Here is a 25080-nt window from a genome sequence, read left to right as displayed (position 1 = left end):
CACAAGTCTCACAATAAGCCAGTGTGTTGGGATTGTCTATTTGCCTGATTGAGTATGTTGCACTCTTCAAATCCTCTTTATCATTACTTACTTTTGTCCCACAGATTTATCAGTTTCTGAGAGCAATGTGTTAAACAATAATAGAGTATCTTAGTATTTATATCTTCCCTAAAAAATGAGTTATCTTTTAGCTAAATCTTCTCTCCTCTATTCTTCCATGTGGTGATCATCTGGAATTTTCATTCGAATGTGTTTTTAATGTCTTGTTTTAAAACTAATACTAAATTAGACAGACGGTTTTTTCCTTTCCTCATGACTCCTGTTATGTTTTCCTGGGTTCACATTTCTTCTTCCTGATGTACATTCTTTACAGGTTCTTTCACTGCAGGCCTGTGAGAGGTCAACTTTGAGTCTGTTTGTAAGTCAGAAAACGTCTTTCTTTCTTTGACACATAGTTTGAATAGGTGTTTAATTTAGCTTTGTAGTAATTTTTTTCCTTCTTTGTCAAGTTATTTAATATTTCTGAGCCTCCACATCTTTATCTTAAAATGGGAATAAATCTCTAAAATTGTGACTGTAACTGAGATAATACATGCAGAGCTTTCCAGTCATGTTGCTTAGAAGAAATTGGTCAATAACGATAACTATTATCAATCATTATAATGATATTATAATAATTAATATATAATAATATATTAATGTATAATAATAATTATACATTAATTTATAATTATAATGTACAGTATATAATGTATAATGTATGCAATGTATAATAATAATACATTAATATTATTAATCATTAGAATCTTCATAGTGTGCATTCTCGGAGAATCACTGCTTCAGATTGAGAATGTGAAGCTCACACACAAAAAGTCTGAGAGAGTGCCATGACTGTGACTTTAATTCTCAGCCCTTGGGTATCTTCAGCTGTGGTCATCTGCACAGTGTGTACAGATAATGTAATCTGTTCCCACAGACCCACTGCAGAACAACGCAGCCTGCCTCATGCCTGGAATGCTCTGGGTTGCTTGTTGGGGAGCCTCTGCTGTGAGGCTAGTTGGACTCTGTACAGAGAAAGATGGAAAAAGGCTCTTTCTTTTCCCTCAGATTTCTCCCACCGAGTATTATTCACTTTTACATCCAGAGCAGATACTCTCTTCCCAGAGCCTTGGTGTTTCTCTGGGATTCAGACTTCCCAGACACCTAGTCATTTCAGCTCCCAAGGCCCAAGGTGACTGCAGAGTCATGTCTCACCCACTCCTCCCATCTTGGTCTGTTTCCCGTCATGGAGGACCCATGAGTGGGGAGAGGAGCCATTGAGGGAGATTGATCTGGAAGTCCTGGTGAATCTGAGCTTCAGAGAATGAAGCAGAAAAGGGGAACCTGAGACTGCCAGGCCTTCAGTGGGTGAGGAATATGGAGGAACCGAGAGGGGTGTGATGGCTGCACAGAGTGAAGGGGAGGGATGTTCCAAATTTTCCTAAGAAGGGAAACCTTGCACTGAAGTGGGGATTCGATTTTACATGATGGCAACGTCTGTGCTGGTTTCACCAATTCTGGTGTCCCTGAGGGATGAACTGGTGTGACACCACAGGACAGAAGTTGCAGTCACTTTCAGGACTTAAGGAAGGTGAAACCTTTCAGCTTAGTCCCCTGTGAGCCAGTCAGGGGCCAAGTCTAGAAAGGCTCGGAGCCTGTGTCAGTCCAATGTGGTTTCGTTCTATTCCAGTCAAGCTCCTCTGGACACCAGCTGGGAAAAAAGGACCTCAGATCTAGTCATATCTAGTTATCACAGCTTCTGTAGGTCGCCATGAGGCAGGTAATAGCCCAGGCATCGTCACTGGGACCTCATAGTCGCCCTCCTTCTTCTGCTGGCAGACAGTGACTTGTGAGGTGAGGAGAGCACATCAGAATGGTCCAGTCAGCTGCCCAGTATGGGAGACTCCAGGGGAAGGAGATGCCAAAGCCACAGAGACCCGATGCCTCCTGTGTCTCCCTCTTCCTTTTTTCCACTTAATTTTCACCCTCAGTCCTTCTATTCCTTCCCTTTTCCCTCGTTCGGCTCTCTCTCCCTCTCTTTCCCCCACATGTTCTAGCTTAATTGAGGTATTAACGACATACAGAAAACTGCATACATTCAAAGTGAACAATTTGATACATTTTGATTATAACTTATTGAACCATCACCACAATCAAGAAAAGGAACGATATCTACCCCAAATTTCCTCATGCTCATTTTAATTCCTCCTTCCCTGCCATTTGCAAACACATTCTCATTCCCAGGCAATGAGTGATCTGGTATATATCCCTATAGATTTTCCTAAAATGTTTATAAATGGGATCATATACTATGTACTCATTTTTTACTGGCTTCTTTCACTCAGCATAATTATTTTGACATTTATGCTTGTCATTGCATGTACTATGAATTCATTCCTATCCCCAACCCTTCCCTGGCAGCACTGTGCACACACCCGAGCACTTCCCAGGTTGGTGTGAGAGCCAATAGTAATGCTGCATCCCCAAAAGTAGGAATGTGCCTTGGTGCAACTCTGGGAGGGGTTGGCGGGAGCCCTGGACCCTCACATGAATGCTTTCCTGGATGGTTGGAAAGCACACTGTGCCACTGCAGTCCCAATGATTGGCCAATGCTCAGAACCCATGAAGAAGCCCCAGCCACCAAGCACAGAGGCTGGCATGAGCATAAGGAAAGGCAGCAGCAGATATACACGCACATGTAAATGCTTTCCCAGGTGGCACAAATACCCATAGTAATGCTGCGGTCTCACAACTGTGTACGTGCCTTCATGTGGTGGCAGCTCTGAGCCCAGTGGGAATGCTTTCCCAGCGAGTGGAAACACCCACTGTACGCACACAACTTCCAGCATATGGGGTGGGATCAGAAACACAGCTCATGCTTCCCCCACAGCAGTAGCAGGTGGAATCTACGACCTGATACTACCACAAATACACAGGCAAAAGATTAGTTCATCAAACAACATAAGAAACTACAGTAACAATTCAGGGCAGAAGGAAATGACAAATTTCCAGAAACGAAACTTGAAGTCATAGAAATTTACAATCTAAATGACACAGTTCAAAATAACTGTCATAAAGAAACTCACAAAGTTACAAGAATGTTCAGATAGTTTGATGAACTCAGGAATAAAATTAATGAGGAGAAGGAATACTTCATCAAAGAGACTGAAGCTATTAAAAAAAACAAGCTGAAAATCTGGATATGAAGAACATAATTAAAAAGATAAAAAAGAATCTAGACTCCTTAAAAAATAGAGCTGATATCATGGATGAAAGAATTAGTGATTTAGAGGATAGAAATATAGAAATTCTTCCAGCGGATGAGGAGAGAGAACTCTGATTTTTAAAAAAGGAAGGAATTCTTGTAGAAATATACGACTCAACTATAAAAGCAACATAAGAATTATACGTATTCCAAAGGGATAAGAGAGGCAGAAAGGAGCAGAGAACTTGTTCAAAGAAATAATAGCTGAGAACTTCCCAAACCTGAGGAAGAACCGGACTTACAAATACATGAAGCCAACAGAATAACTAATAACATCAACGCTAAAAGACCTTCTCCAAGGCATATAATAGTAAAATTGGCAAAAGCCAATGACAAAGAAAAAATATTAAGGGAAGCAAGACAGAAGAAAATAACCTACAAAGGAACACCTATCAGGCTTTCAGCATATTTCTTGGCAGAAAATTTACAGGCAAGGAAAGAATGGAATGATATATTAAAAATACTGAAAGACAAAAACTTTCAGCCAAGAATACTCTATCCAGTGAAACGATCCTTATGATACAATGGAGAAATAAAAGTTTTTCCAGATAAACAAAGTCTGAGGGAGTTCAACGCCACTAGATCTCCCATACAAGCAATGATCAAGAACGTCCTCATACCCGAAATAAAAAGAAGGCAAATGTCTACAAAGCTTTGAGCAAAGAGATAAATAGACAGACAAAATCAGAAAGCTACAGCTCTGTTTCACAACAGGGTAGCAAATAATTAATTATAACTTAAAAGAAGAAGAGAAGGAAAGCATCAAAAGTAACTATAAACACTTCAACTTAGTCACAAACGCACAAAACAAAAATGAATAACTTGTGACAACAATAACTCAGAAGGAGAAGAGGAAAGGGATGGAACCTGCTTAGGCTAATGGAGATAAGTGGCTATCAGAAGATGGACTATCTCATCTATGAGATCTTCATACAAACCTCACAGTAACCAGCAAACAAAAAATCAGAGCAGAGCCATAGATCATAAAAAAAGAGAAAACCTCCATGAAAACCCCCAAAGTGAAATGGTAGTCAGAAACACAAAGGAAGAGAAACAATGAAAATATAGATTAGGTGGGATTAAGCCCTCAAGTATCGATAATCACTCTAAATCTAAATCGATTGAATTCTCCAATCAACAGACACAGAGTGGTGGGGTGGATTAGAAAACAAGACCCAACAATACTCTGCCTCCAGGAAACACATCTCAGCTCTAAAAGCAAACAGGCTCAGAATGAAGAGATGGGAGAAAATACTCCAATCAAATGGCAAATAAAAGAAAGTAGGTGTTGCCATACTTATATCAGACAAAGCAGACTTCTAGATAAAAAAGACTATGAGAGACAAAGAGGGGCAGTATATAATGATAAAGAGGACTTTCCACCAAGAGGACATAACACTTATAAAAATATATGCACCTAACACAGCAGCACAAAAGAATATAAAGCAACCCTTAATAGACCCAAAGGGAGAAATTAACATCAACGCAATAATAGCAGGGGACCTGAACACCCCACTTACATCCAGGGATAGATCGTGCAGAGGAAGGCAACAAGTCAATAGTGGAATTAAATGAAACATATGATCAGATGAACTTAATCGATATACATAGAGCATACCCTCCCAAAACAGTAGAATACACATTCTTCTTAAGTGCACATGGAACATTCTCAAAGATAGACCATATGTTGTGAAACAAGGCAAGCCTGAATAAATTTAAGATTGAAATCATATCAAGCTTCTTTTCTGACCACAATGCTATGACACTTGAAATCAACTACAAGAAAAAAGATGGGGGAGTCACAAATATGTGGAGACTAAAGAACACACGACTGAAGAACCATTGGATCAATGAACAAATCAAAGGAGAAATAAAAAAATACCTGGAGACAAATGAAAATGAAATGACAACAAAACAACTCTTATGGGATGCAGCAAAAGCAGTTCTAAGAAGGAAATTCATAGCAATACAAGCACGCCTCAACAAACAAGAAAAATACCAAATAAGTAACCTTAAACTACACCTAATAGAACCAGAAAATGAAGAACAAATGAAGCCCAAAGTCAGCAGAATGAGGGAAATAATAAAAATTAGAGCAGAAATAAATGAAATAGAGACTAAAAAAACAGTAGAAAGGATCAATGAAACAAAGAGCTGGTTCTTTGAGAAGACTGAAACAAAATTGACAGACCCTTAGCCAGACTCACTAAGAAAAAAAGAGACAAGGCTCAAAGACATAAAATTAGAAATGAAAGAGGAGAAATTACAACAGATACCATAGAAATCCAAAGGACAATAAGAGAATACACTGAACAACTTATATGCCACCAAATTGGATAACCTAAAAGAAATAGATAAATTCTTAGATTCACACAACCTCCCAAAACTGAATCAAGAAGAAATAGAGAAAATGAACAGACAAATCACATGTAAAGAGAACGAAATGGTTATCAAAAACCTCCCAAATAACAAAAGTCCAGGACCAGATGTCTTCTCTGGAGAATTCTACCAAATATTCAAACAAAATTTAATACCTATGTTTCTCAAACTATTCCAAACAGTTGAAGAAGATGGAACACTTCCTAATTCATTCTATGAGGCCAACATCACCATGACAGCAAAAGCAGGCAAGGATAGCACAAAGAAGGAATATTACAGGCCAATATCGCTGATGAACACAGATGCAAAAATTCTCAACTAAATATCAGCAAATTGAACACAGAAATATATTAAAAGGATAATATACCATGATCAAGTGGAATTTATACCAGGGATGCAGGGATGTTTCAACATCCACAAATGAATCAATGTGATACACCACATTAACAAAATGAGGAATAAAAATCACATGATCCTCTCCACAGATGCAGAGAAAGGATTTGACAAGATCCAACATCCATTTATGATAAAAACTCTCAATAAAATGGGTATAGAAGGAACGTACCTCAACACAATAAAGGCCCTATATCACAAACCCACAGCCGACATCATACTTAATGGTGAAAAACTTAAAGCCATTCCTCTGAGAACAGGAAGAAGACAAAGGTGCCCACTCTCGCCACTCCCATTCAACATAGTACTGGAGGTTTTGGCCAGAGAAATTAGGCTGGAAAAAGAAATAAAAGGAATCCAAATTGGAAAGGAAGAAATGAAATTCTTGCTGTTTGCAGATGACATGATTGTAAATATAGAAAACCCTAAACAATCCATCAGAAAACTATTAGAAATAATCAACAACTACAGCAAAGTTGCAGCGTACAAAATCAACTTACAAAAATCAGTTGCATTTCCATACTCTAATAATGAACTAACAACTAACAGAAAGAGAACTCAAGAATACAATCCCATTTACAATTGCAACAAAAAGAAAAAGGTGTCTAGGGATAAATTTAACCAAAGAGGTTAAAGACCTATACAATGAAAACTATAAGACATTATTGAAAGAAATCAGTGATGACCTGAAGTAATGGGAAGATATTCCATGCACATGGATTGGAAAAATAAACACAGTTAAAATGTCCATATTACCTAAAGTAATCTACAGATTCAGTGCAATCCCAATCAGCATCCCAATGACATTCTTCATAGAAATAGAACACAGAATCCTAAAATGTATATGGAATAACAAAAGACCTTGAACAGGCAAAGCATTCCTGAGAAGAAAGAACAAAGCAGGAGGCATCACAATCCTAACTTGAAAATATATTACACAGCTATACTAATCAAAATGGCATGGTGCTGGCACAAAAGCAGACTCATAGATCAATGGAACAGAACTGAAAGCCCAGAAAGAAAACCACACATCTGTGGTCAGTTAATCTCTGACAAAGGAGCCAAGATCATACAATGGAGAAAGGAACGTCTCTTCAATAAATGCTGTTGGGAAAACTGGACAGCCACATGCAAAAGAATGAAAATAGATAATTATCTTCCACCATACACAAAAATTAACTCAAAATGGATAAAAGACTTGACTCTAACACTTGAAACCATAAAACTCCTAGAAGAAAATATACACAGTACAGTCTTTGACATCGGTCTTAGCAGCATCTTTTCCAATACGATGTCTACTCAGGCAAGGGAAAGAAAAGAAAAAATATACAAATGGGACTACATGAGACTAAAAGGCTTCTGCAAGGCAAAGGAAACGATGAAAAAAACTAAAAGACAGGGCCGGCCCTGTGGCTTAGTGGTTAAGTGCACGCGAACATCTACTTGCGGCCCAGGTTCGGATCCCGGACGCGCACAGACGTACCGCTTGTCCAGCCATGCTGAGGCCATGTCCCACATACAGCAACTAGAAGGATGTGCAACTATGACATACAACTATAAACTGGGACTTTGGGGGGAAAAAAAAGGAGGAGGATTGGCAATAGATGTTAGCTCAGAGCCGGTCTTCCTCAGAAAAAAAGAGAAGGATTAGCACAGATGTTAGCTCAGGGCTGATCTTCCTCACACACACACACACACAAAACGAAAAGACAACCCACCAACTGGGAGAAAATATTTGCAAATCATATATCTGACAAGGGGTTAATCTCCAAAATATGTAAACAACTCATACAACCCAACAACAAAAAAACAGATAATCCAATCTAAAAATGGGCAGAGGATATGAACAGACATTTTTCAAAAGAAGATATACAGAAGGCCAACAGACACATGAAAAGATGTATAACATCACTAACTATTAGGAATATTCAAATCAAAACTACAATGAGAGATCACCTTACGCCTGTCAGAATGGCTATAACTTCCAAGACAAAAAATAACAAATGTTGGAGAGGATAAGGAGAAAAGGGCACCCTCACACACTGCTGGTGGGAATGCAAACTGGTGCAGCCACCAGGGAAAACAGTATGGAGATTTCTCAAAAAATTAAAAATAGAAATATCATACCTTCCAGCTATCCCACTACTGGATATTTATCCAAAGAAACTGAAATCAACAATTCAAAGAGATTTATGCACCCCTGTGTTCACTGCGGCATTATTCACAATAGCCAAGACATGGAAGCAATCCAAGTGCCCTGCTACAGACGAACAGATAAAGAAGATGTGGTATGTATTATATACAATGGAATACTACTCAGCCAGAAAAAAAAAGACAAGATCGTCCTGTTTGCAACAACCTGGATGGACCTTGAGGGTATGATGATAAACGAAATAAGCCAGACAAAGACAAATAGCATTATTTCACTCATATGTAGAAGATAAACATATCCAGGGATAAAGAGAACAGATTAGTGGTTACCAGAGGGGAAGGGTGCTGGGTGTTGAGTGAAAGAGTTAAAGGGGCACATATGCATGGTGATGGATAAAAGTTAGACTACCGCTGGCAAGCACGATGCAGTCTATACAGAAATTCACAAATAATAATGAACACCCGAAATTACACAATGTTAAAACCCTTTATAATTTCAATAGAATAATTAAAATAGAAAAAAAAATAATTCATTCTTCTTTATGGTTGCATAGTATCCCACTGTGGGGATATACCACACTTTGTGTATCCGTTCACCAGTAGATGGACATTTGGGTTGTTTTCCATTTTTATCTACTATAAATAGGTTGTTATCAACATGTGTGTACAAGTCTGTGTATAGACATATGTGTTTATTTCCCTTGGATGGATTCCTAGGAGAGGAATGGCTGGGTAGACGTATGTAATTTTTAAAGACGCATCCAAGCTATTTTTCACCAGCACTCGATGAGAGTTTCAGTGACTTGACATCTTCAACAACACTTGCTATAGTCAGTCTTTTTAATTTTAGCCACTCTTAAGTGTGGTGGAATCTCATGATGACTGTCACTTACATTTCCCCAATGACTCATGTGGTGAAGGAGAAGGCAAGCCAGGCACAGACTGGGAGAAAACATCTGCAAAACATATCCCTAGAAAAGGACGTGTATTTATAATATATAAAGAGCTCTTACAACCCAATAGTAAGAAGACAAGCAACACGTCATGTCTTACCAAGACACAGCAGATCAGGCCTGTGATGAGCACCAGGAGTCCCGCCAAGCAGATGAGGATGAGGGCCCAGAAGGGGAGGTCTGGGGAGACATGTGGTGGGGTAAGCCACATCCTGTCATCACCCCAGGGCTCCTGGTGACCCCACTGTGCCTCAACCCTCCTTGACAAGGGTTGGCCAACTTTCCTCATCATCCAAGACCCTGTGCGCATGGTTCTCTTCGATGAGGCACAGCATGAAGATACTCGCCCCCTACCATGGGCTGGGGCTTCCTGCAGGTTTGCCAGGCTTCTCAGTCAAGGCATCATCTCTGTTGGGAGAATATTCTGGAAGTGAATGAAATGGAGAGTGCATGTGAGTGTGTTTCACTCTTTTTAATAAAACTTTTTAGACACAGAAAAATAAAGGGAACAGTCTCATAAACATCCATCATCTAGATTTAACAATGTATATTCCATCTAATTAAAACAATATTGCATCAATGTATAAATTATTAACATTTGCCACCCTTGATTCATCCCATGTTTTCAATGAAATATTAAAGTCAAGTAGACATCATGATGTTTCACCCCATTATAGTTTCCATCTCTAAAAAGTGAGCATACTTTGCTACAAATACAAGACCATTATCATAGAACAAAAGTGTAATAAACTAAAACAAATTCCTACCTCTGGGCACAGAGGACTGAATTTGGGCTAGACTTTCTTATGACAGCCGGGGGCAGAATGGGTCATCACAGTTGGCAAGCCTATGGGATCTCTCTAAATTTGTAAAATCCAACTCAAAAGTGTTCTTCCGTGCCTAGAAACACATCATCCCCTTCTCCTTTATCTATTTGCTTCATATTCATTTTCTAGGATTAACCTACAATGTAATTTCCTGCGGGAAGTCTTCTCTGATTTCCACCTGCAAGTATGAGTTTGTTCACATCAAATAATTGATAAGCTTCAATTCTCTATTCTTGTTATTCCCAGCTACAACATAAACTCCAGGAGGGTAGGACACACAGCACCCAGTGGGCAGGGGGGAGGGGTGATGGTCCCCCTACTTGTACCTCTACCTAGACAACCTCTTAGAGGTGTGCTGTCTGATATGGAGCAGCAACAAGTCTCTTTTTGAATTAAAATTAATTTTAGTTAAATAAAATAAAAATTCTAGTACCTCAGTAACATTAAAAATCAGTAACAATAAAGACCAGTCACAATACCATCCTTCGAGTACTCAACAGCCACATGCGGCTGTGCACTGGAGAGCACAGATATAGAACATTCCACCACTGCAGAAAGTTCTAGCGCATTGGTGATCATCTAGAGCGGGACTTGGCAAACTATAGCCTGTGGATCAGAAACTACATCCACACCCAAACCTGTAAGTCTGCTTCACACACAGCTGGAGGCCCTCACTGACCATCTGATCCAGTTGCTGTCAGTGCAGAGATAAGGAAACAAAAGTCCAGAGAGGGGAGGTGACTAGCTTTAGGTCACAGAGCTGTCTAGGAGAAGGTGAGGGCCTCCTATATTACACTGGTTTCCTTTTCTCTCTCAATGGTGGGTAAAGACTAGGGGACTACGCCACCTCCTGCCAGCCTGAGAAAGTTCAATGCTCTCTAAGCCCCAGGCATCCAGAGTCCCTGGAAAGGCCTCACTTTCCTTCCCAATGACCAGGGAGCCTTATCATCCCCAAGGATACGCTTCCTGTCCAGGGTCAAGTTCTGCAGTTGGGTCCATTCTGGGTCAGGCGCAGGAATTCCTCATAGATGGCAACTCTGTCCAGTCTCTGTGTCAAGGTGGCAAGGTACACAGGGAGTCTGCTCCAGTGTGGTTACTGTGGGTGTCAGACCTCGAAGGGCACAAGGGATGAATAAGGGTGTCTAGAATTCTACCCTGATTCTAGATTCCCTGCTTCAGGGTCCTGTCCAAGAGAACTTTCTGCAATAATGTAAACATTTGTCTGCACTACCATATACACTCATTATTAGCCCCATGTTGTTATCAAGCACTTAAAATGTGGCTAGTGTATGTGAGTGAGGAACTGAATTTCTCACATAATTTCATTTAAAGTAATTAATTTATAAATAAATAACTACAGGGAGAACATTTTTGAAACTTTGGAGTAAGGACTTCTGCAAATGCATAAAAACAATGAGAACACTGGTAAAAATGGTCAAAATCAACTTTTCAGAAGTCTAGAAATTAATCAATGGTTTGTAAGAATCTGAGGAGGGTTTAGTGAAGAAACATGGTGGAATCTTGATAAAGGGAGCCAACTTGTGGCACTATAACTTGCACTGTCCCATCCTGCTCTCACAATATCCTCCATAACTTTGAAAACAGTCATTCTCAGAACTATAGTGGCTGAGACATCCAGCAGCCCAGCAGCCATAATGGGTTTGGAGCTCTGAAAAGACCCATCCACACCGAACTGTCACTAGCTGACCTGCCTGGCATCTCCCTGAAAAAGCCCCATGTTCAGGGCTTGTCGTTACTTGACTCAGAGCTTGCCCAGGGAGGAAAGTCCGTCCCCAGGGCACTTGCTAAAAGCAATCAGGGATAATTGTTTTCTATTGTAGTTGCCTGAGGGAGTGATACCAGCTGAGGCAGGCAAGAGGTGAGCCAAAATCTTAGAAGAAAAATTGGGAGAATGAGATGTCCACAGGGGTCTTTGAAAAGCTCCAGTGTATTTGCGGGCATCTAGAAGGCCACAAGGGCTCAGGGCTGTGGCACGCCCAAGAAAGACTTGAGAACATCTTAATCTCTCACCTCTAGTTGAAGGCTTGGCTTAATATCTGAAAACTTGATTATGTAATACACCATATTAATAGAATAAGGGCCAATACCACGCAATCTCAACCACATATACAGAAAGGAATTTGACAAAATACAATGCCCATCATGTCAAAAAAAGTAAACACTCAACAAATTAGGAATAGAAAAAAACTTTCCCAACCTACAGACAGCATCGATGAAAAACCCACGGCTAACACCATATTCAATGGTGAAAGACTGAAAATTTCCCCCTAAGACCAGGGACAAGACAGTGATGTCTTCCCTTATCTCGTATGTTAATCACAGGTACTAGAGGTTCTAATGAGGGCAATTAGGCAAGAAAAAGCAATAAAAGAAACCCAGATTGGAAGGGAAGAGGTAAAATTATTTGTTTTGCTGATGAGAAGATATTGTATATAGAAAAACCTAAAAAATACACTCCTCCCCACACACAATATGTGAACCGTATCACAATAGGTGTATAAAAAATTTAAATTGCCCCATGTGGTTAGCGGCTCCACTATTGGAGAGCACAGTTAGACTGCTGATATTTGTTGAAAGTCTCCAGAAGAGGAGGAGGAGCAGGATGCTGGAGGTTGGTGGCACCAAGTGTTAATGCTTTTCTCATCCCCCGAAAACCTATGGAAGGAGATGTTAGGATTAGCTGACAAGGATGTGGGGCAGAATGGACACGATGTAAGTGACTTCCAGATCAATGATGTGTCACGGGAGCTCAGAGTCATCAGCCACCATCTCAGCCAATGCTTCCAATCTAGTCAACCTACATCAAGTAGGTGACCAGGCAGGAGTGGAATATGTCTCAAAGCTGGCTGCCTCTGTAGAGCTTGGTGACCTAGAACAAACACGAGGGAGAGTGGGTGAGATGAAGGTCTCCTGGGGACACAGGGGGCCACTGGAGCCAGTGAAAGATCACAGACCTTGGGGCAAGGGAGACCTGACTTCAAATCCTGGCTCTGCCCCTAGCTCACTGTGTGACCTTAGGCACAATACTCCCCTTTCTGAGCTTCAGTTTACCCCTGTGAGAAATGGGGAAGGCAGCTAGGACATCACCTCTGGACACTGAGAGAACCCAGACATGCAGGGAAAGTGAAGGGTTGAAACAATCACATAACAGATGTAAGTCAGATGGAGGAATGACGGTGCCCTCAGGGCAAGGAGAGACGGGAGAGGGAGACCCCACCTGGTCCTGGGTGTCTCTCAGCAGGGCGGTGTACTCCGAGGATGTGAGCTCCGAGTTGCTGAGGTTCCAGCTGATGATGCGGAAATGTAGCTGGTGCTCTCTCTTGATGGATAAACTCTGGGCTGCAGAGCCTGGAGCCACCGAGAGGAAGAGCAGACAGGTGGAGACACTCAGCTCCCAGCACAGAGGCATGGTGGTCCACGGGGTCAGGGTGGTGGGTGCAGACAGCGTCCACACAGGTGGCTGCCCCATCCTTCTCAGGCCTGGGGAGAGAGGGATGTGGGGACTCTAGAGAGAGGTCCTGAAACCTCTGGGGTTGGGGGCCAGAACAGGAAGGAGGAAATGGGAGGACAGTGTGGAGACAGAGAGGGGTGGTCACAAAAGTGGTCATTAGGGGCAAATGCTCAGGGGAGGGTCTCACTTGAGGGAGACCAGTCAGCAACTTGAGTAGAAGGGACCCAGGCTGCTCTTCTTGAACAATGATCCAGCTGGGGAGGAAGGAGGAGGAGGAGGAGCAGGAAGGACAGGGGTTGGAGGAGGGGCTGGGTGGGATTTAACCCACCAGGAGCTGCTGGGACCAGGGTCTCACCAGGCTTTGCAGGACCCTCTCAGTGAAGTTGAACGTGGCCTAGCCGTTGCTCATGTCTGATGAATACCAGAGGGTGGAGATGGTGACGTTGACTGTGAGGGTCTTCAGGTTGTGCCCCAAAGCTGCAAGACGAGAGGGAGAGTGATGGCCATCTCTAAAAGCTGGCCTGAGACCAGACCAGAGTCCTGCACTCATTGTAATCTGTCGTCTTCTGTCCCAGTGGCACCATCACCCACCCGTGTGGTCACCCAAGTCAGAACCAGCATATCTGCTCAGCTCCTCCTCCCTCCCAGTAACACCCATTCACCTTGCACACTGGTCCTCACATACACTCCCTCTCTCCATTCCTGTCCTAGCTCAGGTCTTAACTTCCTTCACCCGGACCAACACCCCAGCAGGCTCACTGGATGCTCTGTCTAAAGGATGTTCTACATGGACTACTAGAAGAATCTTTCTGAAATGAATACTTCACTAGGGCCACCACTGCTCTAGTACCACCCATGGCTCCCTATGGCCTTCAGTGTTTAGTTCAGCCCTCTTGACCTGGCACTCAAGGCTCTACTCAATCTGGCTCCTGCTGACCTTTCAGTCTCATTTTATCCATCTACTGCGGGTTAAACATTATGTTTCATGCAACCCAAATTCGTTTTAATTCTCCCCATACGGCATGTTGTTTTGGGCCGGAGCCTTTGCTCATGGAATCCTCTGTGCCAGGAAAACCCTTCATCCTCTATTTGCCAGGGTCCCTCCTACATATTCTTAAAGACTTCATTCTGGTGAAACTTTCTCTAGCAAGCTCCTCCCCTCCAAATTATGCCAGGTGCCTCTCCCCGAAATATTCCACATTGTATTATAATGGTGTGTTAATTTCACAAGACTAGGGGCTCTCTGAGGGCTGGCCTTAGACTGAATCGTTGGTATAATCTTTGTGATCAGCATGATTGCCCTAAAACCAGAATTTCACACCCTGGTTTCCCAGCTCCTGGATCACTCCTGGATCATAGGGAGTGGGGCCAGAGAGCTTCTCTTGGGAAGGAAAAGGGGCCCCCAGATACCTGTGGTGGCTTCTGGTGGCACAGGTGATGATCAAGTATGCAGGGACGTGGTGGCCAGCTCGGGAGCTGTGGAGAGGGCTGTCATCAGGGAGGGACAGAGTGGGAGGAGCCCCGAGGCTCACACGGGCTCCAGCACTGGCTGTCTCAGGACCACCATTCACAGGTGAAGCATAAATGAGAGTGAGGGGACGGGTGACTGTGTGAGTAGAGGGATGAGCAAGCCTGTGGATGAGAGAAGCCCGAGAGAGAGATAGGTGAACAAGAGTGACTGAACTCGGAGGAGAGACAGATAGGCAGAAAAATGGGCAGATGGATGGGATACCTGGAAAAGGAGGACCAAGGGCGGCGCTTTAGCAGAATTAAAGTGAAAACCACTTGGGGTCAGAATGTGGTGGAGAACATGTCTGTGTCTAAGGCTTTCTCACACTGGGCTGGGACTCTCCACCAGAACCCGGGAGGGAGAGAAGGGATGAATTAGGGCCCTTCCAGGTCCTTCCCTCACCAAGGACAGCAGGTGAAGGAGAACAAGTGCTCCCAAACTCCAAATGCAGATGGGACCCAGGAGATCAGGGCCAGGAATACTCACTGTTGGTAGTCGGGGCCACGGCTCCATAGGTGTAACCTGTGGAGAGAAGGCGAGAGGAGCTGAGCAAGAGTTGGGGTGAACATAAAGAATTAAGGGAGAGGAAGGATGTAGGGACCTTTGTGGGAAAAGCAGAGAGGAAAGCAGCGGGGACGAGTGGAGGGGTGTTCAGGGGGAAGGCAATGAGATGGAAGGTGGCTGGACCCAGTGATCACACAGTGATGAGAAGACTGAACCCAGACCAGGAGGATAGAGAGATGGATCATAGCTCACTTTAGAGCAACGGAGGGAACACAGAACTCCGACTGGGAGAGACAGTGTGGCTGTAGCACAGCTCCTCACCACTGACGTAGAGGCTGTCCCAGTCCAGGGTGAAGGAGCCCAGGTGGGTGACGCGCTGAGTCTCATGGCTCAGCTCCCAGTAGAGTCACTCTCTGTCCAGCCCGGGACATGCTGGGGTCAGAGTGGACGGTGCACATGATGTCCACCCCAGTGGCTGCCCCACCCTTCTCAAGCCTGGGGGAGGAAGATCATGGGGATGTGGAATACTGAGCAGGGTCGTTCTGGGTGTGGAAAGGGAGAGAGGGGAAGGGAGGAGGGTAATGGAGATGCTGAAGGGGCTGCTCTGATGCCTGGAGGGGCTCTCCTAGGTGTCTCCCGTGTGAGACAACCCCCGCACAAGTAAGGCCTGACTTCTTTTAGGATGTGGAGGAGGGGCCTATGAGTTGCAAAGAGGGGTGAACACACAGACCTGGGTGAGGGGGCGCCTGCAGGTCTGCACGGACAACAGCGAGAACAGTCAGTGCCCTGTGCCATCTGACACATGCAGGCAAGAAAGTACCGTTATGTTCTCTCGGTTCTACACTCCAAGGTCTTTTCTTTCTACTTCTTTCCTACTCCACAGCCATCACCCAGGCCTAGGGAACAATCATCTTATTCCTAATCTTATTGCCAGCACCTCCCATCTTGCCTATTAAGTCTTCATTCTTAACCATGAAGTCCATTTTAACCCACATGCTTAGACCAAACGATAATCACATCATCCTTCTACTCGCATCTCTCCAGAGGGTTCCCACTGGTCTTAGAACAGAGTCCCAGTCACCCTTGATCTGGTCCTGCCTGTCCCCCCTCGCCGGTGTGGCTCACACCCCTACCCCTGTGTTGACTCGGCTCAGCCATCCTTCTTCTCAGTTCATGGACACACCAGGCTCTCTGCTTCAGGGGTGTCCTCATGCGGGTCCCTCTGCCTGAAACGTTTTCTTGAACACACTCCCACACCCTCACTCCAGTCTAACCCTCCAACCAGCTAAATCCAGTCCCAACTCCAGCTCTCAAGCTAAATATCAGCCCTTCTCAATAGGGCTTCTCTGCCCCCTCAGGTTGATTCCCCTTGTGCCAAACTCCCGCATCACTCTCATCATTAACTTTTCAAAATCCAAATTCCCAAATACAATATAAATTCCATGGAGGTGGGACAAGGTCTCTCTGGTTCTCCAGGTCCCCATGCATGTGGCCCAGGGCCTGGCTCATGAGATGAGGAACCATCCCGGTTTGTCTAGGACTGTCCTGGTTTGAACACTAAACGTCCTGTGTCTTGGAAAACCCCACTGTCCTGAATAAACGAGGATGGTTGGTCACCATTAATTATACACTCAGAGACTATCTATTGCATGACAAGCACACATTGCCCTCAAGAACATCACAGGAAAGCTAGAATGAAAAAGGCACACACACATACACACACAATTAGTAGAGGCCAACAACTAAATACAAAATTACTTAACAAGATTCTCTGCAACATGAATCACCAGACCGTTATTTCAGAAAAGTTTCAAGAAACAAAGTTAATTCCCTTTAGAAGGCAAGGTGGAGAGGACAGTCTTTTTGGAGACTAGCGCCCTTCCCTTCAATCTACAGTGTTGCTTAGTACTCCTCCAAATGATTTGAAATGTCATAAAGAAAAAAATGCTCAAAATGAATCTGGTTACTGGCAAATTCAATTTTAAATTTGTTATTAATACAAAGAAGTTCCAATCATCTTTTTCCCTGAATGCTCCTTTATTTCAAATTTATGTGGAGGATTTATAGGACTTTAGAAATCAAATTGAATGGGTCTAAGGAATGTTGCTGAGTATCCCTGCTAATATTTCATGGGATGTCTTCTAATACTACATACACACGCAAAACATTTCTGTAGTTATATATAAATCCTGACTTTTGAGTATTATGCAATGCAAGTAAATCTATATTTTCTACTATAATACACATTTTCAGTTATTTAGGTTTGTTTCATGTGTTTTTATTTGCATATAACTGTACTTACTGAAATATTTACCACACAGAACCACACACAGCTTACCATTTTTCCATCCATCAAACATCAATAATTTTTCTCAAGATACCTTCACTCTCAGTGACTCCATGTGGTGACAACCCGAGCCCAGGAAAGCCCACTAGCAGGTCTTCTGCACAGCGGAGGCTGCCGGAACCTGTTGGTACCAGGTCCACAGGGTACTCACCTGGTCACACAGAAATCCATGGATCAGCAAGGACAGGTGGACTCTGAGCCTGGTTTCACCTCAAACTTGAGCTCCACGGATGCTTTTCGTGTCTGAGGGGGGAAAAAAGTGCAAACAAGCTTTTGAGGCCTTTTATAGAGTGTTGGATGGAAAGGCCAACCCCATTCACTTTTCTTTTTTTGTATTTACTGATTTAACGGTAAGTGTTGGCTGTGGCTGGATTTTCCCGATTCCTATCCAGCCGCCTGCTGCTCCCCGAGATGGGAGAAAGCAGCTTCGTGCTGTGTGCACTTGAGTCACTCAACTCACTTGGCTGGACAGAGATTTTTCGTGACTCTGGACCCTTTAAACAAGCTTGTCATTTAGGGACCCTGTAAGGGACTCGCTGACTTGTCAACAATTTCCACACTTCATTCAGGGCTCGGGAGATTTTCAGGCCCTGGAGCAGGTTTCCCAACCTCGACACCACTGACATTTGGGTCCAGATAATTCTCTGTTAGGCCGTCCTGGGCCGTGGAGGACGCTGAGCAGCATTCCTGCCTCTCCCTCTAGATGCCAGGAGCGCCCCCATTAGTAACAACCCAAACATTGCCTCCAGAAGCGGCTAAAGCCCCCTGGGGACAAAATCACACGGAGGACGGTGACGGGGACTCGGAGGAGGGGACGGTGGTGCCCGGAGCCAGGAGGAACAGCAGCCTCGGGGGCCCTAGCGAACAGCCCTGGGGAAACGGGGCTCCGGGAGGAGGGAGGGACGCCAGGCCCTGACAGGGCTGCCCGCCGCCCAGGCCCCTCCCTGGACCTCGACTGGAGCCGGGACCGCCCGCTGCTCACCGAGCCCCCCCCCTGAGGGTGAACATCCACGGGAATGCGGTCCGCACCGAGAAGACAGAACACACCGCACAGAACGCCCGCTCCATCCATGCCGCCGCCCGCGCTTCCGGTTCCGGTCTCGGGTGGGTGTTCGGGGAGGACGAACGTTTGGGGGCTGCGGGTTGAGGCGGCGGGCGGGGCGAGGCCGTGCACCCCAGCCTCACGGGAGGTGTCTAGTTTCTAGAGTGAGTGAGAAGCTGGAAAGCGGGCTGGGTCAGCACCAGGGACAGGGACAAAATCTAGGGGCGGGGCTGTGTGCAGGAACCAGTTCTATGGGCGGGCTGTGGGCGGGACAAGGCTGTGAGTGACAGCAGGCCGGGGAGGCAGTTTTATGGGCGGGAACAAGGGTGCAGGCAGGGCAATGAGCCGGTACCAGGCTGTGGGCGGAGGCAGGCCCAAACGTTGTGGGCGGAGACCAGTTCCAGGGGCGGGAAGAGGCGGGGGTGTGGCTGGAATAATTCAGGCAGACTTCACAGGGGGAGGAAATCAGCTCCAGGGGCGTGGCTGGAGGCGAGGCTTTCCGTGGACCCCTAGACTGTACAGGTAGCTGGATGTTGAACAGCTGTTCTTCATTCCTTTCCCCACCTTTACACAGCCTCATAGAATGATGTGCCCATATTCAGAATTCTAAATTTTTTGTGTGTTTCCTGTTCTTAAATTCGTTAAAAAATTGGATCATATATTCACATTTCTCTACAACTTGCTGTTCCAAGCCAGTAGATAAGGATATAATGCTATTTTAATTTTAAAAATCTGGGGGGAGGGAGGCCTACATTGTAGGTGCACGTATAGGAAAACTTCAAAGAGTGGTGCAAAGTCAATAAAATATTCTCACTCTACCACTGTCTCCCGGTACTTTTGCACAGAGATAAACATCCTTTCCTCCTCTATCCTTCCAGACATACTGTGTATATGTGGGACTGTGTATATGTTCAAGCCCAAAAGGGATGTCCCCAAGCAAAACCTGAAGCCCATGAATTGTCTCATGCATCAGAAGTTAATGAGAAGAGATTTAAATTTCTGGTGGAAGGAGATGAACCAGTGATGAATCCATAGGAAGACAACAAAGAAACAAGAGAATTTTACCATTTAAAAGGTAAAAGGAAAAAGTGAGAAAGAAAATGTATTCATACTATCTGACGTCACACATCTCTGGATAAGATTCATATGCTATAAAATAGTAAACACTTATGTCATAAAACAGTAGACATTGAATTTTGATTTATCCTAATTCATTAAATAGTTATATTGGGCAAGGGGAATTATGTTTTTAACATATGTAAGAACTCTTCGTGCTGATTTTTTCAGAGAAGAAAGAAACTATAAATAGTCAAAAGCTGAAAAATGAAAAAGCTGTATGAGTAGCTAATTTAGAAATATAGATTTTCAACCAGAAAATTAAAGAAGTTGTTTTTGGAACCAGAGTCAAGAGTGGGGAAGGTAGCTTTTCATTATAAGGCTTGGAGTATTATTTGAGAGATGTGCGTATACATACACACAGACGCACACACACGGGAGCCTGAATTTGTATTCCAAAGGGATCATCAAACTCTACAAAGAATTTGTAAAAAGGATTCACGTTACAAGAGTAGAACGTATTTTGAAAACTACAGACTTCAAGCATTAAAAAAGCTGTCATCATCCCGGTGGAAAAATGAATGGGGCATCACTTTCCAATCCACATGTTGATAAGCATTTTACATACATTACTCTTGAGTATTCTCACAGCAACCCATAAGGAAGATGGTATTATCTATCTCCATTTTGCAGATGAGGAAATTGGTGACAGCATATTGCTAAAATTTTCATATAAGTTCTCAATAGATATTGTTTTATGTTAAAATTGTTTATTGAATTTTCTTTTCATTAATAAAATGATATGTGTCACTCTTACAAATAAGCAAAGGCTGTGTAAAAACAATTTAGCAAAACGAAAGTTTTCTTTTGATATAATTAAATATAGCAATCACTTTATTATTTTTCTGCTGTCTGCCTCACATCTACGAAGATGGTTCCTATCCCAAAGGCTTACTAGAAAACTCTACTAAAAATCAAGAATCAGGCAATACCCATATTATGCAAGGTTCCTGAATACATGCAAAAAAGCCATTATAACAAATTTTTGTACAAAAATCTTAGATCATTCATGAACTGATAACAACACAAATCATGATTAGGCAAGGTATTTCTGTAGAATGAAAAATATTTAAACTTTAGACATTTAGAAAGGTAGTTCATTACAGTAACTAATGTGTATAAGAAGAATTTTTTCAAACTCACTAAGTGCCAGGAAATCATTTGACAAAATGTACTGCAATATTATTCACAATAACCAAGAGATGGAAACTACCTAATTGTGCACCCGTGGGTGAAAGGATGAAGAAAATCTGGGGCATCTATACAATGAAATATTATTCAGCCTTAAAAAGGAAGGAAATCCTGTATTCAGAATTGCTTGCTTGGATCATTTCAGTAGCCATGTGCTTTCTTCCTTAGTACCCTCTGATCCATTCGCCAACCAGGAACCAAGGTGATCCTTTTACAATGTAAGTGCCACAACCTCTAATGGATCCCAAAAAGAGATTTTGGAGGTGGACTGCCTGTGTACCAGCTGTGTGACTTTGGTCAATTATATAACCTCTAATATTCCTCATCCATACAATAGAGGTTAATAGTATTGTCTCCATGGCATTGTTGTGAGGATTAAATGAGTGAATACATGTCAGATGCCTAGAAAGTGCCTGGCACATGATAAGGCATCATGAAAAATTTAACTGTAATTATAACCAAATTAAATATTGTGATGGCCTATTAATTAAGTTGAACCATATGAAATTTCTAATATTCAACCATTTTGACCCATTATTATTGTTGAATAAATGACAAAAGTCTAGGCAGGTTTGTTAGAGTCAAAAAGGATTGGATAAATGAAAATATTATTACAAAGAATAAGCTGAAATAGATTGTTTTGCAATTTACAAAGCAGTTTCTCATACTTTGTTTCATTTAATCTCTATAGAATGCTTTTCAGGGTATTATTACCACTGTCTCTGAAGGAGTAACTGACTTTCCCCAAATCAAACCACATTAAATAACACAATTAGAGTGGAAACATCATTTCAAGTATAAATCCCATATGATATTTTTTTCCCTTCATAATATCATCGGTCCTCTCAAGAAAGTGATGAAATAATGCTGATTCATAGGAACTTATTCTTAAAGAGACATACTCTCAGATGATAAACACTATGTCTTTGAAACAGGGGTGTTGCGAGAAGAAAGTTGGGACCCACGCTTTCTGGGTTTTCAAGTCCATGATTAGACTTCTGGTAAACAGTCAAAGAAGGGAAAGGGTGAATAATAGTCCAGAATGAAAAAAGTTTGACGTATATGTAACTTTATTGATCACCTCAAGATTCTCTTTTTGTTTATGGTCTGTGTCACCCTACTAGAATATAAATGCTCTTAGGGTAGATCACTGCTATCGTGCAGCAAGTGGTAGGCGCTGAGTAAATATTTATTAAAGGAATGAAAGTGGCCTTGAATACATCTGCTGTTTACTCACCAGAGAACAGCCTCATAGCAGGCAAATGGCATCATTAACAAAATTTTAAAAATCATATCCTTATTAGCTTGTAACCATGGATACAAGGCTCCCATTTATTTCATACTTTCTAAGTACTTAAGCATTCTGGTGTATTAGGGAGTGTTTCTACAGCCTTGTTGTAAAATAAAGCAAGACTTTTTGGCCCATTGATTGCTGTTTCCAGCAGGGCCCATCTCTATACTTACCTCTAAACAATTAACTATAGATTTGTTATCCCAATGAACAGCGATTTGGTATGGAACCTGTTTTATCAGTGTCATGCGAAAGTAGACATTTGATATGTCTTTAAGGGGTGATATGGATAATAATGTTGATGCAGAAGAAGACAAGTGAAAATTCTCTCTGGTCTTTGTCAAGTGCATCTGGGTGAAGGGTATCTTGTTGTCACTGGATTTCAGAACTCAAAAAGACTCGTCCAACTCTTCATGTTACTGGTGAAGAAACTGAGGTCTAAAGAGGTTGAGAGATTTGACCAAGACTAATTCCTGGGACTAGAGAAAGATCCTCTGATTCTCAGCTGGCCACATTGTCATAAGATCTCCAGCTCCAAACAGCCAAGAGAAGCAAGTCTGTTGATTTCCAGGAAGAAATGATTCCCCTTCATGTTTTTACTTTTTCTCCCTTAGATGTCTGCTCTGCCCTGACAAGGAATTTATCTGATATTTACACTACACTTAAGAGGAGGAAAATGCTCCTGGCAAACACTTGTGATTCAGTGTGGCACAGTCATGAAAAAATGAGAATCAACAGAATAAGAGGTAAATAATATTAGAGAAGAAGAGAAAATCTATTATTTTAGTGGGACATAACTTATAAAGTTTAGAACTGGTAAATAAGTGCACTAATGTATAAGGAAGCTAGATTCCTATATGAAACATCAAAAATACTGTTACATGAGCAAGAATTAGTTTAAACATGTAAATAATTATTCCATTCATAAGAGCAATGAATGATTTAAGAAGAGTAGTTAAAATAATTGGAACTACACATTAGTTATATGAAGAAGATTATAAAGAGATACAAAGCGTGTAAAAGCTCTGATTAAATGGAGAGATATACTATACTTGTGATTGAAAACAGTGTTTCAAAGATATCAATTTTCCAAACATTATTCAGATTCCATATGCTTCAAATCAACTTTTAAAATGATGTAGTGTTTGTTTTATAGACTAAAAGATATCCATTTGTAAAATAAAACATTGGACCATCAACTAACATTATTCACAAGTAAATCATTCCAAATGGATTATAAGGGCTAAAATTAAAAGTGAAAATCCCCTGCGTATAACAGTAGTGGATGACAATATAGAAGAATATCCATAATCTTAAAATTAGTGAAGCTATTCTTAATATATATGCTTAAAGATGTTTGGTTGAAAAGAGGAAGGAGAAAGAGTAAGATGGAACATGATATGGTCTCTGATTTTCTTTCAGAGACTTAATCTAGAGAAACATATTCCAGTCTATGATATTGGATAAAGAAATAGAAATCTGTGATAATTACACAAATAATGAGAGGACATATATAAATGGTAGAATTATGTATCAGTTAGCTTCTGCTGTATAACAAACCAACCTAAAATTTGGTGGCTTCAAATAAGAATAGTTTATTTTTTCTCAAGATTCTGTGGGCTAACTGGGCAGTTATTTTGATCTGGACCTATTGGTGGCTCAGCTGGGATTGGCTGGTCTAGGACGGCCTTACTCACATATCTGATTGTTGACTTGAAGTCACCTGGAGTAATGGAGATGTGCAGTCTATCTAGACTCATTCACATATTGATGGCCTCAGGCTTCCCAAGGGCAGACAGAGAAGGACAAGTACCAACAATGAGCAAGTGTTTTCCATGCCTTTGTTTATGTCATTTGCTAATGTCCCATTAGCCAAAGCAAGTTACAAGGCCAAGTCTACCCAGAGTCAACGTGGGATGCTACGACCAAACAGACAGTGGGAGAAGACTAATGTGTGGCCATTTTCGCAATCTTTCACACATAATTTTAGAGGAGAATTAGTATGAATGTTTTTGTATTTGTTCATTTGAATGCCCGAGGAAAATTGTACAAAGCCAAAAGAAACGTAAAGCAAAAAATTAAGTGGAGATATAAGGTAAGTTTAGTTGGTACTTAAAGTGGATCTGCAAAAATGTGGTAGTTTATTTTTCAAGTGCAGGCAAGTTCTTGTGACCTATGAAAATAACTTACATTTCGATTATTTTCTCGCTGAATGTGTTTTATTCGTTAACACATTTGATGTGTTTCTCTCTGGCCTTAGGAAAACAATGTAGCACTTTGGAGTAAAGATGCAGCCTAATAGCCCCACACTGGAGACCAAGATGGAGCGGACATCCACAGCCACCATGACCTTGCCCTTGGTGCTGTGGTAGATGGGGAGGAAGGTGACCCAGACACTGCAGAACACCAGCATGCTGAACGTCAGGAACTTGGCTTCATTAAAGGTGTCAGGCAGGTTCCGGGCCAGGAAAGCCACAGTGAAGCTGCCCAGGGCCAAGGAGCCCAGGTATCCCAGGACACAGTAGAAAGCAGTGACCGAGCCCTTGTTGCACACGATGAGGATGTGGCGGTGTTCAGAGTGTGCATCTGTGTCAATGAAG

The 25080-nt window shown here is 42.3% G+C and overlaps 1 long non-coding RNA gene across 2 annotated transcripts; it reads right to left on the bottom strand.

Annotated features, from left to right (window-relative positions):
- Positions 1-13847: 13847 nt before the first annotated feature.
- LOC131402267 (uncharacterized) lies at positions 13848-18865 on the bottom strand. Of its 2 annotated transcripts, none has more exons than XR_009218480.1 (4): positions 18823-18865; positions 17992-18083; positions 15476-15511; positions 13848-13956 (listed from the first exon to the last, which is right to left on the bottom strand). It is a non-coding gene; the product is annotated as an uncharacterized LOC131402267 (long non-coding RNA). The 2 variants fall into 2 exon arrangements; XR_009218481.1 differs by lacking the exon at positions 13848-13956 and adding an exon at positions 14985-15111.
- Positions 18866-25080: the final 6215 nt, after the last annotated feature.

The sequence above is a fragment of the Diceros bicornis genome, assembly GCF_020826845.1.
Source record: "Diceros bicornis minor isolate mBicDic1 chromosome 37 unlocalized genomic scaffold, mDicBic1.mat.cur SUPER_37_unloc_1, whole genome shotgun sequence".
Classification (NCBI taxonomy): domain Eukaryota; kingdom Metazoa; phylum Chordata; class Mammalia; order Perissodactyla; family Rhinocerotidae; genus Diceros; species Diceros bicornis.
Note: the sequence above shows the minus strand (reverse complement) of the source record. Positions and strands in the feature narration are given on the sequence as shown.